Source organism: Felis catus, chromosome A3 (genome assembly GCF_018350175.1).
Source record: "Felis catus isolate Fca126 chromosome A3, F.catus_Fca126_mat1.0, whole genome shotgun sequence".
In the NCBI taxonomy this organism is placed as follows: domain Eukaryota; kingdom Metazoa; phylum Chordata; class Mammalia; order Carnivora; family Felidae; genus Felis; species Felis catus.
Genome location: NC_058370.1, coordinates 22,992,763 through 23,013,554, shown reverse-complemented (window position 1 = coordinate 23,013,554; position 20,792 = coordinate 22,992,763). Strand labels below are relative to the sequence as shown.

Below are 20,792 nucleotides of genomic sequence, written 5' to 3'. Positions count from 1 at the left end.
CTTCCAGGGCCGATCCAGTCAGGCACAGTCATATTGGACTGCTGTGCTGTTTACATATTTGCAGCTTCCACTGACTCATTCACCTCCTTACTCTCAGCTTGGCTCAGCTTGGGGCCACACACAAACTAGGGGCTCAAGAAGTGTTTGTGGGGCACAGTGTCCCCTGCCTTCTGCTTCAAAGGTGCTGTGAGGAATCCAAGGGGCTCCATGCCAGTTGAGGCTTTGCACGAGGGACCATCTGGGCTCAGTGTTAACAAGGGGAGATGGCAGGGCTGGAACTGCCTGGGCCCCCATAGGCAGGAGTGTCTGCAGGGAGTGCAGAGAAACTCCTCCTAAGAAGCACAAAATGAACCAACCCTGAGATTGGAGAAGGAATCAGAGAAAGGAAAAGTAGGGCAGGTGCACATGGGCCCTGAGGGTGCTAAATAGAAAGGAAGGGATTACAGGGAAATGTCATTAAAATGAAGATCTTTATGGCCTCCAGAAGTTCGAGGGCCAAGGAGAGGCCAGATGGCCAGCGAGGGGGCTTCTGGGTCCCATCAGAGCTGCTAGAAAGTTTGGGGGTTCACGAAACTGGACTTTCAGAGGATTTGGGGAATATCTGATTTCATTTCCTTGACTGAATCCAACCTTACCTGGTCTGGAAGGCCCCTGCAGAGCCAGCTGGCTGGGTCGTGGGTGGACCCTCTGGAGAAGCAACGGTGGAAGAATCAGGGGCACAGTGGCCTGGGAGTCTGAATCAGCTCTGCTGTCACTCATTGTGGGGGTCTTGGCTTCCACCTCTCAGGGCTTAGGGCTGTAGCCCACACTCAGTGCCCATCCCAGAAGTGTGTGCGGATGTGAATCAAGTGCGCAGAAAAGCAGAATCCAGGCCAGGCCCAATTCCCTCTTGGGGCTCTAGTGAGGCACAAATGAGACCATGGATATGAAAGTACCTTACAACTGTAAAGTGTCAGGACACCAGGTCAATGTCCCCTCCTCCCAGGGACTCCTTCCCAGACTCCTCCACTAAGTCAGTAGCTCTGTCCTCATGTCTCTCCAGATTATGTGTAAACCTTGTCCTTGCATCTATCCGCTCTGTCACAGACCCTAATGTAGGACAGGTCCCCCAACTAGACTCAACTCCTTGGGGAGAGAGACAAATGTGTCAGTCTTCCACATCTGGCTTGGTGCCTGGCCCAGAGCAGGAGTTTGGCAACTAGTTCTTGATTGACCTTGAATTGTAAAGAAGCAATTAATTTGTGGATGCTGGATAGCCTCAGTTTGTAAAAGCAGGGACTATGTGGTACACGGTAGAAATCTTTCTAACGAAATGACAAAATGGTTTGTGAGCTCTGGCTCAAGAAGTGTGGGCGTCTGGAAATGTAGTCTCAGGGCGAGGATGCTAATAGCTGTCTTGTGCTAGCCAATAGGGCAGCCACAAGGGACATGTAGCTATTAAAATTAAATTAAAAATTCAGTTCTTTAGCTGTGCTAGTCACATTTGAGGTGCTCAGTAGCCACATGTAGTTTGGGGCTACTGTTGGCCAGTGCACATGAGAACATCTCTATTGTTACACAGTTCTACTGGACACACTCCTTGGTACCTTAAAAGTTCATGTCCATGCATTATCTTGGGCCTTGATGATTTGGGGGGGCGGGGGCTTCCAAGATTTTAGGGAGAGAGCTGGGGCTCTGGAAACTGGCAAACCAGAGTTTGGATCCCTGCTCAGCCATTTACTTGTGCAGACTGAAGCAAAGGCAAGGAGCGGTCCCCTAGAGCTGTCAGAGCAGACAGGCTACACGTGTCAGAAAGCTCTCAGCAGGGAAGCCCCCCAGGCCCTTAGAGGTTAGAGTTCAACTGCCCATGCTCCTCAAAGCGAGGAGCAAGGCATGTTGAGGTTCATCAGGGCACGGGGAGCCGGTCTGGGGCAATGACAGGCATGGTTGACTGGAGGTGGTCCAAAGAGGAAGGCAAGGTGAGAGCTGGTGACGCTGTGGCTGGCGGGAACTTGGGAAACCCTGGGCAGGGGCAATTCATTCCAGAACCTCCAGCTGCTGAGGAGGAGGCTTTGCAGTGTACATTAGCATGTACTTTCTCTCTGTAGAACACTCCTTTGTCCACCAGCTGGCTGGAGGATATTAATTAGTAATAATATGAGCAATAATAGAAATGATATTTGCTAAGCCTTTTCTATATATCAGGCACTATGCTAAGAGACGTGTATGCATTAACTCATTTACTCCTCATTGAGTCCTTTGTAATAGATATATCATTATTCCCATATTACAGATGAGGAACACTGAGGTTATTTGTTCAAGTTCACAGCTACTACTGCGTGATAGAGCTGGCTAAGGTCTGACCAGGCTGTGTATCTCTAGTCTGTGCTTTGGATAAAGTACAGACTCCTTACCTGGTCTGGAAGGCCCTTGCAGAGCCAGACTCAGTTGGCCCTTCTGCCTCCACCTCTGTTGCTCCCCACCTGTCTGGTCAAGTTTCTCAGACACCCTAGCTGTCTCCTTCCTCTGTCTATGCCTTTGTTTATCCCTCGACCTAGATGCCCTCTCCACCTTCCCTCTACCCTCTACAGAGTCATGTTCCCCCTTCAAGACCCCATTCTGGTGTGAGCATCTGGAGGCCAAGGACTGAGTCTAAGTCATCCTTGGGTCACAGTGCCCACCCACCTTCAAGCTTGTGGCTTGAAGCACTGGAGGGTTCAGTGAATTATGGATGGTGGATGGGTGGGTGGGTGAATGAGTAGATGGAGGGATGGCTAGAATGGATGGATGGTGAGTCAGGGGCAGGTAGATAGATGAATGGTTGGGAAAGTGGGTGGCATGAATGGGTGTGTGGGTGGATGAGTGGCTTGTACTCAGATGCCCTGGTGGGGGATGGGGCCTGAATATAGTACAGAGCAGTGGGCATGGAGAGAAGCAGTGGTTTAACAGACATTTTGGGGCAGAATCAACAAGGCTTGGGAGGGCTGAGGGGCAGGGAAGGGTCCAGAGTGATGTCCAAGTTTCTAGCTTGGGGGCTTGGAAAGATCCTGCCATAATCAGGGAGGAATGGTTTAGAAGAAAAGGTGATGAGGTCCATTTTGGACATGAGGGCATGAGGAGTCTATGGAGAGAAGGTTCTGGAAACAGCTGGGGAGATGAGCCCTGGTCAGGTTCAGGGGCAAAGTCAGGCTGCACAGAAAGTCTGGGGAAGTCAGTGTGGACTCAGGACTGAGGGCTGGAGGTCAAGCTGTCTGAGGAAGCAGAGGAACCATGGTCCCTGGCGGTGGGAGAGCCAGGAGGGACACATGTGCTGCCATGTTGGAAACGTCCACATACCATTGCAGGTGATGTGTTCAGGGCAGCCGATGAGGAGGGAGTGCAAGCAGGAGATTCAGTGCTGGAAGTGGACTGTGAAGGGTGGCAAGCTGGTTTTGACTGGCTGGGGGAGTGGTTACCCTGAGCAGGGAAACCACTCAGGCAAAGGCAGGGAGCAGGAAATGAACAAGTAATGATCATGTGCTCTGAGGGCCTCAGAGCCTGTGGCAGTCAGCTAGAGAACACGGGGGTCAGCACCTTTCCTCTAGACTGGCCAACATGCCCGCCTCTCTGGCCCAGTTGGCCCAGCTGAGGCCTGGGAGGACTTGGGGGAATCTGGAACTGCGTTACTTTGAACAAGTAACCTCCCTTCTCTGGACCCAGCTGACCCAGCTGGAGCCTGGGAGGACTTTGGAGGGGGGGCAGTTGGAATCTGGGAACTGTGTTACTTTGGGCAAGTAACCTCCATTCTTGGACCTCAGTTGCCTCATCTGGAAACTGGAATCAGTAAGACCTGCCTGGTTTGCTGAGAGGAGAAAATAAGACATGGGAGTGTGGAAAGCCCCCAGTGCATGTGGGACTTTATAAATGCTTTTTTTAAACTTTTTTTTTTTATTTCAATTCAACTCTACAAATATGTATTGAGCTAAAAGGTTCCTTGCAAATCCATTTGGTAAATTAAATTTTTGTACAACAAATGCCATTTTACCTGGGCCTGGGGTGGCAAGGTTGAGGGAGGCCTTTCATTATTTGAGGAACCCTGGGGTGAATTCTTTTGAAAAGTCCCGGTGGGTTTGTTTTTTGAGTCAATGAGGATTTTGGCTTCTCGGGCTTGCAGAGCAGGCTTTCATTTGTTTCCACATGTGGTTTGAAAAGATCCTCGTGGCTGCAGCACAGAAGATGAATTGAGGTGCAGCGGGCTGAACGAGATCATGGTGGCCAGGACAGGCAGTGACTCGGGATAAAGGGAAGGGGATTTGAGAGATGTTTAGGAGGTTTCCAAAACAAATAGGACATGGCCTAGTGTTTTACATACAAGGAGGTGAGAGAGAAGGAGGAAGAGGTGTGGGAAGAGGGTTAGCTGGTTCCAGGCACCAAGTTAGATAATGCTGGAAGAGAGCAGGGTTCCCAGGGAGGGTCACAAACAGGGCCATGGACCCGTACACTGAGGTCCACACAAGGCAGCAGCAGGCTGAGCTGCTGGTAGGAATTTGCCTGTGTCGACCTGGAGCTCTGACAGACAGGCTGCGTTGGAGACAGAAATGTCTGTGACAGGGAAACCCAGAGCTTGCGACACTTGGTCAATCCATATTTATTCAGCCTTGAAAATATTTGTTGAGTGAAGTCTTCAATGGGCAACCCCACACAAGGTGCTGGGCTAGGCACTGGGGACCTGGCAATAAACCGAATCTGCAAAACTCTCTGCCCTGTGGGGGCCAGCATTTTAGTGGCAGGGGCAGGCAGTAATCAGGGTAGGTTACTTGCTCACATCCCCCGTTATATAGTGACACATGCAAGAACAACAGAGCAGGTGGGCCAGGCACTGGGCATGTTAGGTGGAGCAGATGGGGGTGATGATAGCACACAAGCAGTCTGCGCTCACTGAATTCACGGAAGCCTCACAGCAGCCTTATGAGGAAGGTGTAATTACCCCCATTTTGGAAATGAGCAACTGAGTCTCAGAGAAGCTAAGAAACTCGCCCAAGGTCTCTCAATGGTGAGCCTGGATTTTTACCTCAAGCCCATGCTCTTCAGTCAAAAGTCTTACCCACTCTGCTGAACTGCATCTCATTGACAAGGTCAGGTCTCAGTAAAGACCTGAAGGAAGTGAGGGGGTAAGACTCGCAGACATCTGGGCAACCAACATTCCAGGCAGAGAAAGAACAGGTGCAAAGGCCCTGAGACAGGAATATGTCTGATATATCTGGGGAACAGCCTAGTGGCCAGCGTAGCTGGGGCAAGGGGAGTGGGCAGGGAGGAAAGGGGAGAATTGGAGGTGGTGGAGGGGTCATCTGTGGCATCTGTGGCCGTCATCTTTTACTTGAGGTAAAGTAAGGCCATGGAGGGCTTAGAGCAGAGGAGGGGCAGGGTCTGACTTGTGTTTTAACTGGATTCCTCTGGCTTCTGTGTCAGGAGCAAGGGCAGAAACAAGAGACAAGAGAGGGCATGAATAATCCAGTCAAGAGATGATGATGGCTCTGTCCACAGTGGTGGGAGCAGAGCAACTGGTGCGTCAGCTTCCTGATATATTGTGCAGGGAGATCCAGTAGGAGTTGCTGATGGCTTGGATGCGGGGGGTAAGGGAAGGAGAGGTGTTCAGAGAGGCTCGGGCCTGAGTGGGTTCCTTCAACTGAAATAGGGGCAGCTGTGGGAGGAGCCACTTCATAAAGTACTTTCCATGTCCATTATCCCTTTATGCCATCACGCACTCTCTCTGAAAGAGACATTGAGACTCTCGGAAGTTACATGACTTGCCCAAGATCGTTCAGCCAGAATGTGCTGGTCCCAGGACTGGAAGCCGGGCGTGCTTCATAGGATCTGGAATGTTGAGTCATTCAATCAGCAAACATTTCTGAAGCACCCACTGTATGCCAGGCATTGCCCTCTTGATAGTGATGACCAATGATGATGGCCCTGCCCTCATGGAGCTCCCAGTCTGATGGAGGAGGCAGTGTTAGCCAGCCATCGTGGAAGTGTTTTTCTCATATCAGCCTAAGTGGTGAGAAGGAGAAACCCAGGGAATCCTAGGAGCCAGTAACCAGGGACCTGACATAGCTGGGAGGTCAGGGAGGGCTTCCTGGAGAAAGTGGATGTGAAGTGCAAAGGCCTCTGGGATAGAGGGTCTGGAGGGTTCTGGGGGGCTTCTTGGGAAAATACTCCCTGGTTTCCCAGGCCATAGTGGAAGAACCCTGAGGGGCCTGCAGGTTCCCAGAGGACAGCTGCCCATTTGGAAGTTGCCGAATCTGTTAGTGTTGGATTGTTGTAACAGCTTTATTGAGATGGAGTTTACATACCATACAATCTACCCAATTAGAGTGAACAAGTCGATGGTTTTCAGTATATTCATAGAGCTGTGCAGCCATCACCACAATCCACTTTAGAACATTTTCATCATTCCAAAAAAGAAACCATGAACCACTTAGCCCTCACCCCCTCCCAAGCCCCACACTGGCAACCACTAATCTACTTTCTGTCCCTACAGAATTGCCTGTTCTGGACATTTCGTATAAGTGAAGTCATATGCTATGTGGTCTTTTGTGACTGCCTTCTTTCACTTAACATGATGTTCTCGAAGTTCAGCCCCGTTGGAAGTCCCAATCTTGAATACCGTCAGAGCTGGCAGGGACCTGAGACACTGTCCTGTGGGTTTCTCCTAGCTGTTGTGAATGGGGAATCTGTGAGGAGACTTGCTCTGGTCCTGCAGCAAAGAAGTGGGGGGAACCCCCAGATTGGGGTCCCTGCCCCGCTGCCCTCCACAGGACACCTTCCTCTGCTATCACTTCTTTTCCTTCTGCTTTGGCTCTGGCTGATTTTGGCTAAAAGTGACAACATGGTCCATAAGGCATCCTCCCAAACACTGCATTTCCATGCATTGGCAATTTTCACGCCCCATGGCATGTCTTGAAATCTTTTATGCATCTTTTAGAATTTGTATCCACTAATTCAGAATTTTTTTGGAGTTTGGCATTTTCTTTTTCTACTACTTAAACATTTTTCATCCAGTTATGCCTGTTTTTCTTGATTGGTGATTTTTCCACTGGGGGAGGCAGGGCAGCACTGGGGTTGAGTGCTGGGTCTTAGAATTGGATGCCCTGCCTCTTCCTCAGTGTGTGCCCATGGGTAATTCCTGAAGCTCTCTGAGCCTCAGTTTCTCCCTTTGAAAACCAGGGATAACACCATAGGGCTGTAGTGAGGAACAAAGGAGGTCAAGCATGTTATGGGTTTGGCACAGAGTGGATGCAGATACAGGGAGGTTATGAGGACTTTCCAGGTCCTTAGGGTCACCAGGAGAGAAAGGTGACCCTTCGCCACCATCAGCTGGCCCTATCTCTGTATTCCTACTCTGTATTCCTACTGTGAATTGACCCATGCGTCTCCCCTCTCAGGGCTGAGGTGGAAAGCTTGGGTTCAGATCCCAGCCCCACTTGGATTCTGTGCCCCCACATCAGCTCAATTTCCTCTGTCTCAGTTTCTCAGCCTGTAGAAAGAGAGGGCCGAGGGCAAAAGCTTCCACGGAGGCCTCCAAGGTAGCCAAGAGGTTCTGGGGGCGGGGGGTGGGGGTGGGTGGGGATGGAGGTGCCTCCTCCTTCTCCCAAGAGGGCTTGGTTCCTGCTGATTTAAAGTTCCAAGCAGGAGCAGTAGCACCTGTTCGGGAGAGGTGGGTGGAGAGGGACACCTGGCTTCCCTTTGCCTCTTGCATAAGACGTGTTATGTGGGAGGTGGTGGGCAGTGATGTCATGAAGGGCCTCCTGCTCTGAGTGCAGGGGACAGGGACAAAGCCTCTCTGAAATCTCCATCAGGCACATATGCCAGGCCAGGTGTTCTCTCTGCAGTTACCTTCCTAATCCTCATAGCAGCCTTCAGAGGAGGCACTCTTATTCCCACTTGACAAGTGGGGAAACTGAGGCTCAGAAAGGGGCACCTGCCTGCCCAGTGTTGCCCAGTGAGTGAGGGGCTGAGCTGGGATTCAAACTCAGGACTGTGTGACTCCAGCCCCTTTCCCCTCTACCCCCACCCAGGGAAAAGGAGGGAGAAGCAAGACAGTGGTGGGGAAGATTGGAGCCTTTGGAACCCCGGCTTCCTGGCTGCTGTGGGGATTCTGTGGGTGGTGGGAAAGGCATCGTAAATATGCATGACATGTAAATATGCCTCTGAAAAACAATGTGGGGGCCCGCATGAGCTGGGATGCCAGAGTGCTTTGGAAAATGTAGTGTTGTGCAAACACTTGGGTTTCTGTGATGATTGTTCCATGGTGTCTCCCTCTCCAGAGATCCCAAGGCCAGTCCAGGGGTTTCAGGGTGGAGGGATTATCCTGGGCGCCTCCTCATTGACATTCTCCCCCATTCCTACAGACGCCGGTGCCTCTCCCTCTGCCAGGTGCTGGGTGGCCAGAACCTGGTCTCTCTGGGTGCCAGGGAGCCCCTGTGCCACGCTGCTTCCCGCCAACACCTCTGATTGAGTGCCCAGAGGGATGTGTGTGCCAGCCATTGGTCCAGTGCCTGCTCCCGAGGTGACGCCTGCTGGTTCCCGACTGGTTCCCATTTTCCCTCTGCACGTAACTCCCTGGTTGGTAAGTAACTGCGTCCGCAGGCTGGGCACACAGAATCAGGGCTGCTCACCCGCCCACCCACGCTCTGCACAGTTGGGAGATGCCCAGCCTTCTACCCAGTGGCGCCCACATGCTGGCGAAGGGACCTCAGTGAGAGCTTTTATATGTCTGGGCTCAATTTATAGTTTAACTGCTTGTCTTATTCAGTCCTCCCAACACCCCAGCAGGTGGGCACAGTGATTGTGCCTGTTTTACAGAGGAAACAGCCTCGGAGAAGGGAAGCCTTTTGCCTGAGGATGCACAGCAAGCCCAGCTCTGTCCACATCAAAGGCCAGCGCTTACCACACCTAAGAGGCTAGGGCAGTTGGTGACATGGGCTCAGGAAGGGAAAGGGAGCAATGAGCCATTCTGGAAGCCACGGAAGTTCTAGGGCTTGCAGAGGGGCTGAGGTGAGGCCATTAGAGTTCCTGAGTCTTGGGGAGCCCCATTGTTCTCGCCCCTCTAACCTGTTCCACCCATACCCCTCCAGTTCCCACTTTGCCTGACCCCAAAATGGGATGAGGTGCAGCACCCTGCATTATCTCTGACCATCCATCCGAGGACGCCACAGCCTGTCCACACCTGGTCCCATCGTCCTTCACACAAAGGTGATCCCAACAGCATGCCCCCACTCAGTGCCGGCCACAGCGCCTGACACTCGCCGCTTTCTCGCATCTCATCCTCCCTCCACCTCCCAAGGCTGTTCACATATGAGGAAACTGAGGCTCATAGGCGCTCAAGGGGCTTGCCCGGGGTTGCCCACCACCACTCAGCATGGGCCCGTTGGTTTATGATCTGCCTCCTTGTCTGGCCTAAGCTCCTCCAACTTGAGATAGAACTGCTTCAGTCCCCAGTGGACAGCCAGCAGCTGGCACAATGCCTGGCACATAATGGTTACAGAGTGAGCAGTTGTGGAAAGAAGAAAGAGGGAGAGGAGGGAAGATACTCTCCCCTCCCTCCACCCAGGAGCCCACCGGCCTTTTGGCCAGCTGCTGGTCCCTGCCGATCCCAGAGAGCTTGCAGTCCACTGGGGTCAGCAGGACAGCCGACCCCTCTGGTCTCAATTCTCTTTATCTGCCAATAGCTGCCCAGCCTCCCTGATGGGATGGTTGTGAGAAGGAAAAAGACTCGTAAATATGTATAATATGCAAATGTCATAGGATAATAAAAAACCCATGAAGTTTGCTGTATGTAATGTACGTAGAATTGCTTCTTCTTCGAGAACAAGGAACCGCACACTCGTGCGGTGCCAGCCTCATTATTAATAACTGTGCAATGCCCCTATTAAGTAGCTGCTCCCCAACTCCCCTAGCCTGGCCTCCACCTGTTGTAGTGACCACAGACAGCTAGCTATTGCTTTTGGCTGAGAAGCTGTTGCACAAAAAAAAAAAAAAAAAAAAAAAAAAAAACAAAAAACGATAAGGGTACCTCGATCTGAGAGTTCTGCGTATCTGTGGGATTTAATCATTTGCAAACACTCCTGGTCATGCCCTAAGCCCTGCATGTCCTCCCCAGCGACTAAATATGTAACAGGAGCAACTGGAACCACAGCAAGAATTTCCTTGAGCAATTACTATGCGCCTGGCCTAGCACTAAGTGCTTTGTTTTCTTCTGATCTCAGCTAAACTACCAATGACCTTGTGGGAGGCCGAGGCCTGGGGAGACTGAGTCATGGACCTGGGGCAGAGGGCCCATCTGTCAACATTCTAGTCCTTCCTGAAAATTATTGCCATTCAGTGCCCAGGCCAGGCGTGGCCAGAGGGGCAGGACTGTGGCCACTGAGAAAAGAACGTAGCCGGCAGCCCCTGGTGTGTGTGGCCCAGTGACGGAGAACGGGATTCCTTGGCACGAGTTGGGAGAGCAGCCGTCAGCATTGTAGGAAAGATGAAGGCTCGGGTGGCAGCGAGGGAGGTGTTACTTGCTGCTATTTTGCTAACAAGCTGGTTATTTAAAGAAGAGCTAGAGCCACAGTCAGGAAATTGGATGGGGAGTCTCCACGCCTAGGGCAGAGGCGGCCAGGGGTCTGGGAGCCCGGTGGGGTCGGGGCAGAGTAGCCACACATTTTTTTACGTGCTTATTATTATCGATAATAGCGACAGCGCCATAAGAGTCTGGGAAAGGATCAGCTTTATGGAGAAATGGGATTGGGAGTGGGGCAGGATGGGGGCAGGAGGGATTGGGGGTTAAGGATTGGGAGTGGGGCAGGAGGAGTTTCTGAGGAGCAGGCAGTATTCTATTCATTGACCCAGGCGGTGGTTACACAACTCTTTATTTTGTGACAATTTATTGCAGTCAACATTTTTGTTTTGTGCACTTTCCCTATGTATTATGTTTCATTGTCAAAAGGTTAAAAAGCAATTATAACAATAGTTGCTAATATTCATTGAGCACTTACTAAAGGCCAGGCTCTTTGCTAATAAACATTTTACCTCATCTCCTTGAATCCTCACAGATTTTGTTATTGTGGCCATTTTACAGACAAGGAAATCGAGGCTTAGAGAGGTAAAGTTACTTGCTATGGGGTCAAAGAACACTTGGGTGGGGGAGATGGGATGAGAAATCTGACAGGCTGATTCGGGCATCACTACCCCAAGTTCTCCCAAAAGGGCAGGGGGTTCCTCCACCTTTCCTCAGACATGTGTCAGTGCCTCTTGCATTTTTAAGGCTTGGAGGGCAGGCAGGTGTCCATGGCTGTAGGCAACAGCTATGTCTGGGAGACTGACGTGGGGTCAGAGCAGAGCATTTAGCCATTTAACAAGTGTTGAGGGACAGGAATGGGACATCCCTAGGGATAGGCCAGGGCATACCCAGGAATCATTCAAGGTAAAAAGGGGTCATCTGAGTGAAACAGGGTCAGACCCAGCCTCTGAACTAACTGCTTGTGGGGCCAAACTGCCATTTCCTGAAGACCGACTATGTGCTTAAGCACATCCATCATCTTTCTTAATCTTCAGAACAACCCTGCTAGGGTCCTGGCACGTCAGGCACCTGGCATGGAAGCTCCAAGCAGCCCATGACTGGAATCAAGTTCTGAGGCAGATCTGTGGGTCCCTGAACTGGTATTGGGGATGTGGCCTGGAGGGTGGCATGGCAGAGGGCGTCTCCAAACCCTGAAGCAGGTGTAGCTGCTCTGCAGACAGGGCACCAGCCCCAGAGGCATTCCTGCATTCTCAGGACATTTACTGAGTGCTAGTCCCTGCTAGTCTGTGCCCTTAGAGAGCACACCGCCTTGGGGAGAGACAGATATTACACAATCGCCAAACAAGTGAACAAGAAGAGACTCCATCCGTGCAGGGAAGGAAATTAACATGGTGACATTGTAAATATTAACAAAGGAGGGGGCCTGAATGACATGGAATAGTCTAAGACAGCCTCTCTAGGGATGTGGCCTCTCAGCTGGGATCTGAAGTATAACAGGGATCCAGACATGCTGGAGAGTGTTCACTGTAACATTGTTGACAGTGGAAGGACAGTTGGCAATAACCCATTTGTCCATCACCAGGAGACGAGTTAAATCCATTTACTGAAGTCATACAGTGGCGCCCACTGCAGCTGTTAGAAATGGGGCTGTGGCCCTAGATTCCCGGCTGCAGGAAGAACTTCATAGTTGTTGTAGAGTTGAAGAAAAAAAAAAAAAAAGAGGTTATAAAACAGCATGGGCAGCATGATATCATTTTTGTAAGAACTACATGTGTTTCTGAAACTGTTCACAGTGGGGACATGGGAGATCTTTGCTGTCTTCTTTATACTTTTCTAGATTTGGAGTCTTTCCTGAGTGTTAGGACTTGGTGGGGAGGAACAAGGGGGTCAGGGCCCCCACTGTCCTGCCTGAGGCAGTTCTCCTCTCCTGCCACCTACTGCAGTAAAATGGGATAAGACATGGGCTGGGGAATCAGCAGATCTGGGCCATGCCTTGGCTCTACTCTTTCTTGGCTGTATGACCTTGGACAAGTCACTCACCCTCTCTGAGGCCAAGCTTTCCCTTCTGTGAAACAGAGACGAGAATAGCATCAGTGGGGGGCTCTGGGGCGTTAGTGAATTAAAACATGTAGAGGACTATGGGGCACCTGGGTGGCTCATTTGGCTAAGCATATGACTTGAGCTCAGGTCATGATCTCACAGTTTGTGGGTTTGAGCCCTGCTTCGGGCTCTGTGCTGACAGCTCAGAGCCTGGAGCCTGCTTCGGATTCTGTGTCTCTTTGTCTCTCTCTGCCTCTCTCTTTCAAAAATAAGTAAACATTTTAAAAAAATGTTTTTTAAACCAAACATGTAGAGGACTAGAACAATCCCAGTGTTGCGTCCCTGGTGGCTGCTGCTGTTACCACCGTGACTGTCAGAGGTGACATATACTGTGTGCTCATTACATCCTGCATGGACTCTCAGTGTTGACTCGTCCCCTAGGCATGTGTCTTCCCATGGTCACTGAGAGTCAGACCAAGCTGGCAGATGAGGCACAGGGAGGTCGGGAGCTTAGCTGGGTGCACACAGCTGGCTGGACCTCAGGCCAGTACCCCCGCCCCATCCCCAAGCTCTGGCTACCTTCCCACCAACTCACTTGCGTGTCTGTTAATGAGTGTTCTTCCCAGAGACGCTGTTATGGGCACCCTAGCCCTGGATTTGCTTTTTTGGTAGCCACTAAACCTGCCAGAAAGATAGTCACTACCTTTATAGATACTGAGAGAAACTTAAATCTCAGGTAGAGAAACTTCCAGTTGTGAAGTCAAACTCTTGGAATCACAGAATCTTACTCATAAATAATCCAGCAAGAGCAAACATGAGCATTTTACAAGTAACTATACTGAACCTCTCCTGATGATGGTAATAAATTAGAAACTACCCAATTATCTATCAGCAAGATATGGTTAAATAAATTACAGTCCAGCCAGACAATGGCATTCTCAGTGGCTGTAGAGACAGTGCTGCAGATCTATAGTTGTTGACATGGAAACATGTCCGTGGTGCATTGTTGAGGGAAAAATAGGTTACAAAATGGTGTATATTGTATGATCTCATTTTTGTTAGAAAAAATTTATAGAAATACATGCATACTCCTGCCCAGAGAAACCCCTATTCGAAAGACAGCAATCAAACTGTTCACAGCAGCTTCCTCTGGGTGGTGAGATATGAAAGAGCTCTGTTAATATTTTTGCCTGCATCATTCAGGTACTTTTCAGGTACAAGTGACAGGAAACCCAGCCCAAACTGATTTAAACAAAGTGGAATTTATTGGCTTGAGATTGTAAAGTCCAGAGTTAAGTCAGGCTCAGCAGCATGCAGGGGCTCAGACACTGTCACCAGGACTCGATTTTTCACTCTGCTTCCTCTGGGTTGTTCCTGTGTTCTTATAGAGCTCTCTCATACAGGTGATAAGATGCCTGTCCAGAGGAATATGCAAGACTTCTTCCTAGAGAGCTCAAACACAAGTCCCAAGGACTGAGTGTTGGCCTTGATAAGTCAAATTTATCAAATTGATAAATTTATCAAATTGATAAGTTGATAAATCAAATTGATGTGCCCACCCCCATCAATTGTTCTGATTGGCCGCTGGGGCCTATGCACCACCCCCAGCTGGAAGGGACTCGGTACCACCAGAACTTTACCAGTGGAAGGTGAATAAGTGTAGCTAACCCAAACAAAAAAGTAGGCTGTGGCCTAAAGAAGGCCAAACAGTGGCCAAACACAGCAAATTCCCCCTCCTATCCTTACCTGAATTTCCCAAGATGCATGCCTTTCATAATCAGAAGAAATAATACAATTATTGAACAATCCTGAGCCCAAATCTTGTAGTCAGAAGTTCACTGGGGCAGCTCTAGACTCTCTCAGAATCAGAACATCGGAATCTCTATAAAGTGTCAGTTCAGCTGAGGGGACATTGGCCCTCTGGGTGAAAGCCTGCTCTGGACCATTGAGGGTCTTGCAGTCTTTGAGGGAGAGAGAAGAGCCAACAGATGATTTATCTGGAAGGTGGGTGTGCATGCTGGAGCTGAGGGAACACAAAAGCCAGCTTGAGAGTAAGGAAGGCTTTCCGCAGGAGGAGACACTAAGCTGAGTAGCCAAGAAGACTACAGGAAAAATGTTGGCAGGAGAAACAATGTGTCAGGGGCTCCTAGGCATGTGGTGAGGGAACAACCAGTGACAGGCACGGAACACAGGGGCCTTGAATGCCATGGTAAGAGCTTGGACTTGACCCTGAAGGCAGCGGGGAGCCTTTGTGAGGTGTTGTGGGAGGGGGCAAGTGTCAGCAAGCTCACTCTGGCTGGTACTGAGAGCATAACCTTGGAGGAGTCAGGTTGATATCTACTGGTCTAAATTCCTTGCCACTTGGGTCGGAATTCCTGTCCTGAGGTGTTCAGTCATGGCTTGAATACCCCTAGGGATGGGGAGCTCACTCTCCATTCCTTCTACCTCTGGTTAGAAGGCTCCTTTGCAGGATCCAATACACAGTCCTGCCACACCTGGAGGCACACCTGGAACACTTTCCTCCCATCTGCCACTGAGGTCTCTCTGTCTCTCAAACGACCTGACAGAGGGCTGGCAGGGGCCTGTATTTTCAGGCTAGAGGATTCCAAGACAACAGGCCCTGGGGGTCTGCACCCCCTGATGGGACCCTGAACGGAGAAACTCACATCAACCTGACTGCAGAGGCAGTGTTTAGACTTTTCAACACACATCTGCTTCAATCAATTCTCCAAATTTCCTTTGTATTTTACAAACAAGAAATCAAAAGTCAGAGAAGCCAAACCACCTTTACAACAACACACAGCAAGCTAGAAGCGGGCCTGGGACATGGACTCAGTCTCTTACACCCCTACACCCTCCATGGCCCTCCTCCTCATCTCCTCCCACCCTGTCTGTAGGTAAGCCCTGGTCACTTCATCTATTGAGGCTTGGACAACTTTTTTCCTGGAACCTCCAACCATCCCAGATCATCCCCTGACATCTTCCTACATTTGGAGGCAGCCAGCAAAATCTTCATTAATCACATGTTTATGACTGTTTATTTTGACAGCAGCATTTTTTGTTTGTCAAACAATCAGAGCTGTGACATGCACAAGCCGTGTTTTATGGGTCATCTCTAAGACTTCCTTGTGCCCCACAGCCCCCATTTGTTCATTCACTCTCACACTCCACAAACACTGATTAGCACCTACCATGTGCCAGGCGCTGTGCTAGACAGCAGGCTCCAAAGCTGCATCAGAGCAGCCCCTGCCCAGGGCAGCTCAGCCAAGGAGTGGCATCTCCATCAGCGAGGGCAGGTGATACATGTCAGATCAGAGGGAGGTGTCCATCAGTCAGGGATCTCCTGGGACAGAGAAATTGATTCTACCCCTCTACGCAGAGTCTTGAGGGGTGAATAGGATTTCTTCAGGAGAAACAGCTCAGAGGGTGAGCCAGGTAGGGGAATGGGCTATGCAAAGATCTCACCTGCCTCCTGCTAAGCTCTTAGGCCACAGGTGTTGCGGATGGGGTGAGGGGGAGAGGCTGGAGAGGTCAGTTGAATCAGAGTTTGGAAGGCCTCAACTATTGGGCCAGGAAGTTTTACATGAGATCTTTGGATTGGAAGGGAGCCAAAGACAGGACAGGTCTTGGTGTTAGAAAGGTCCTTCTATTGGGCTGGTGACAGTTGGGGCTGACAGTGGGCAGGGGAGGACCATGCAGATGGTATAGAAAGGCATGTTGGCAGGGAGATTTACCAGGGCTTAGCAAGGTGCTAAGTGGGAACTTAGTGGGGTGCTTAGTGGGGACTTAGTGGGTACTGTAGAAGGGGAAAGGGAGGGTTGTTTTATCCTGGGATGGGGTGACGTGGGCTTAGGGGCCCTGTGGACAAGTATCGAGGTGAATCCTGGCAAAGCCTGCGTTAGTATCAGTGAGAGAGTCCCCAAGGAGGCCTGCAGCGACCTCGTCAGCTTTCATGAGACTTAAAGCAGCAGCCCAGTGAGGTCTCCAGTGTCCCCATCCCCCTGCTGAATGACCAGCAAGTGGCTTCCCCTCATGGAGCCTCAATTTGCCCCTCTGTAAAATGGCGGTGATGACAGTACCTCCCCAGGGATTGTGAGGAAGGTCAGAAGAGGGTATGTGTTGGGGAGGCTCTGCACGCCACCTAGCACACAGTAAGTAAGTACCAGTGTGGGGGCTGATCTGACTACCATGGTGAGGGATGCAGGGGTAAACAAGGAAATGGGTGTGTCACCGGCAGAGAGAAATCAGAGACCTGGAGGGGCCTTGCCCCCTGCCTTTCTGTGTCTGTCGGGGGAGACAGAGTCTGAGTCTGGCACCCGCAGGAAAAGCTCTAGGGAAGGAGATTTCAGCTTAGACTAGGAAACCCTTTTGGATACAAAAAGCTCTCTGCAGATGGGCTAACTTGGATGGTAATGAGCTCCCCATCACTGGGAATATTCAAGTAGCTGCTGCACCACAACTTGATGGAAAAGTCTGTAGAGTATATGTGATTCAGCTGGGGATCTGGAAGTTCCTTTTTAGCCCAAAGATTCTTTGATTTCATGTTTTTCCTTCTCCGATCCTGTTTCCTTATCTGTAATATAGGGAAAACAGCAGCCGCTATCTTAGAGTTGGTTGCAAAGTTGAAGTGAAATCATCCAAATAAAGTGCTTAACCCAGATTTGGCACACAGCAAGTGCTCCTGTCCCCTTGGTGGCTGTTATCACTGTTGTTGATGTTATGCTAAATTCTTGGGTGTGTCGCTTCCATTTGAAGGGCCTTAGATTGCTGTCTATCAGTCAGGTGTTTCTGCCTACCTGCACTTCAGGGCCTGCTCTGGGTCCTTCTCATTGCCACTCTCCCTGTCTCCAGCTCCTCCCCCACCCCAGGAGGTGGTAGGAATTCCAGACCCTTCTGGGCCCCTTTTAGCTCCTGCTTGAGTGAGAGTTGGCAGGTTGGGGCGGCTGGTGCCATCCGCCTCCCATATGCTTCCTGCTATTTAGAGGAAAACTCTCCCTGTGTTCCTCCAACCACACGGGCTGACATTTCCAGACAGACGCTGGAATCAGCTCTTTGGGGGATTGGCAGATAAATTTGGCCCTGGCTGTTGGGAAAATCTTCAGCCTTAACCACGGAAGCGGAGCCCAGGCTCACTGACTTCCGTCCACCCCAAGACTCCTCGGACCTGGTCCTCCTGGGGGCTGGAGCACTGTTCTACAGCCTTGCAGATGAGGGTAAGTTTACCAGCCCAGTCTTACCGCAGGACAGCCCCTGGTCAGGAAGTCGTGGCTTTCAGCTTTGCATTCATTCAGCAGGAGTTTGCAGTGCCTCCTCCCCTTACTCCCAGACACCCGGGTGTTGCCCAGCTCAACCTGGCAGAGGAGCGAGTTTTAGATTGAGAGACCTGAATTCAAGACTGCTTATTGTCTCTGTGACCTTGGACAAGCGGCTCCAACCCTCTGAGCCTCTTTTTCTTCATCTGTAAAGTGGGGATAATAGGGTCTATCCAATTAAAAGTCCTTAGGATGATGTCAGGCACATGCTAAGTGCTCAGTAAATACTAGGGCTATCACCATTATCATCATCATTATTATTTGGCCTAGAACAATGTCTGGCACATAGTAGGAGCTCAGTAAATATTAGTGTTTTTCTTTTCTTCTTTCTTACAACTGTAGCTATGTAGAGAATACTGGGGCATTTCAAATTTAACTCAAATAGGAGTAACCAGAGGCAGAAATGGATGAATAAGGACATTTAGAGGCTGCCACATCCAGAGTGAAGTATAGGTGGCCAGTTTTCCAGTGTGTACACACACACACACACACACACACACACACACACTGTCCGAAAGTTTCATTCACCCCTGCTGGAATCTGGAATGCCCATCTGCTTGAATCCTGAGGCCGTGCAACATAGAACAATTTGGTCTGGATGGACGGGAGGGAGAGGTAGGCCCAGCTGGAGGCAGAGCTGGGAGGGAGACTCTGGGCATCAAGTGCAGTAGGAGGGTTCAGAGAAGCTTTAGTAGTTCTATTTGGCTAGAGTAGAAAGTGGGTGGCAGGAAGGTGTGGGAAGCAAGTTTGAGCTTCATTCAGCACTTCCTGATTGAATTTGAGTACTGGGCCTCATGCCAGGAACTGGGAAAACTGATGGAAAATATGGGCATGTTTCCTGCCCTCAAGAAGCTCTGGTTCTTTTTGGGGGAAGGGGTATAGATGACAAACATATACAAACAGTAAATTAACAAGATTCTAGGTTGTGCTCAAGTAGAGCCAGGAACTGAGAGAGGGGGTGGTAGGGGACGGTGGTGGTCAGTACCTGCTTAAGGCAGGATGGTCAGAGCGGGCCTCTCTGTGGTCTGAGGAATCCCTGCAAGCGCTAGTCAGAGTAAAGGGGTTGGGGGCAAAGGGAACAGCAAGAGCAAATGTTGGGAAGGTGGCAGGAGTTAAATCCTAGAGGCCTTGAATGCTGGGTCCAGAGCTGCCCTTAAGGAATGGTGGTGGGTGCAGGACCCTGGTGGAGAAGAGATGAGAACCAGGAGACCTGTCTGCAAAGATTGACCAAGAACCTTCTGTGCACTCTGTTGGAGGCCATCAGTGGAGGAATTCTGGACCAGATAGAAGTGGATGAACAGGGATGAGGGGGATTAACAGGGGTCAGGATCTGAGAGAATCCTAGGACTTGAGACAGGTACATACTGAAGGGAGGATCTGGACCTGTGTGGAGCTGGAGGTGGAGTCAGGTAAGAGAGGACTCATCAGGGGAACTTAGAACCAGAACCCAGAGTGGTCAGGAAGGGTCTTATTGGAGAGCCAATTGTGGGGTGCAGGGAGGGGCTTCCTCGCAGCCTAGGACTGCAGGTGGGAATGCCAGCAGGGTGGTGGAGTGAGCACAGGCTGATGTGCTTACCTGCATTAGACCCAGAGGCCAATTCTAGATCTGTTTAACTGCTGTGTGACTTTGGGAAAATCACTTGATCTCTCTGAGCCTCACCTGGTATGATAATACTGAATTAGTTGGAATTGCATTCGGCTGCATGTAGTAGAAGGGAGGAGAGTAACAGTGATATAAACACCCAGGAAGCTATTCTCATATAACAAGGACCCCAGAAGCAGGCAGTCCAGAGCCAATACAGCAATTCAAGTGAGTGATCAAAGGCTCAGGCCTCTGCCACCCTTAGCATGTATCTTTCATTCTCATGGGTATGAAATGGCTGCTCCACCTCCACATGTTGTGTCTGAATTCCAGGCAAGACAAAGGTAGTAAAGACTGCATACTTTCTGAATCTGCTATTCTTAGCAGGAAAACCATAGATTTCCTGGGAGCCTCATTCAGTGGACTTTTACCTACATCTCATTTGCCAGATGTGGTCACATGGCCACCCTAGCTGCAAGAGAAGCTGCTGAAGTAAATATTTCTAACTGGGTGCTTCTATTAATTAGGCAAAAGAAAAGAATGACAAGCAGAATAGCTGGCAGGATCCACTTTAAAGTGCCCACCTCATAGGGGCTGTTGGGAAGATTCTATGGCATTCACAGTGAGTAGGGAAACAGACAAGGAAAAAGGTAGATTCACTCCATTCTAGTCAGTGTCATCACAGGATTGGAATGTCCATTTATTTATGTCTGTGTTTTCTTTTTTTTTTTTTTCAACGTTTTTTATTTATTTTTGGGATAGAGAGAGACAGAGCATGAACGGGGGAGAGGCAGAGAGAGAGGGAGACACAGAATCGGAAACAGGCTCCAGGCTCTGAGCCATCAGCCCAGAGCCCGACACGGGGCTCGAACTCACGGACCGCGAGATCGTGACCTGGCTGAAGTGGGACGCTTAACCGACGGCGCCACCCAGGCGCCCCTATGTCTGTGTTTTCTTACTGCTCTGTGGTGGAGTGAGCACCCACATAGAACAGTGCATGGCATACATTAAGCACTCAATAAATAGTTACTAAATGAATGAAATGACTTAAGAAATACTCATTAAGGGCCTACCTTATACAAAGTTCTTTGGACTGGATAGAGAAAGTAGGTAACACATTGCCCCTCCCCACAGACGTGGGAAAGAAAATTCTATAGACCAGACCTATAGATGGGTGCTGGAGACCTTGCAGTGAACAAGTGGTGGTGGTGGCTCCTGCCTCTCATTGAGGCCACCGTCTGGGGAGCACTGGAGAAGGAGTCTGGAGTCCTGAGGTCACATATGTTTATGTATCCTGGGTTAAGTCCCATCCCCTTCCCTGGCCTGTGTCCTCACC

At 50.3% G+C, this 20,792-nt stretch overlaps 1 protein-coding gene across 7 annotated transcripts in view; it reads left to right on the top strand.

The window, feature by feature from the left end:
- The window catches only part of DLGAP4 (DLG associated protein 4), a 199,284-nt gene that overhangs the window by 50,275 nt on the left and 128,217 nt on the right, over window positions 1-20,792 (top strand). For all 7 annotated transcript variants that reach the window (XM_023251270.2, XM_023251272.2, XM_023251268.2 and 4 more), the window contains exon 2: window positions 8,367-8,584. The gene's annotated coding sequence lies outside the window, so the exon portion shown is untranslated. The remainder of the gene's footprint in view (window positions 1-8,366; window positions 8,585-20,792) is intronic.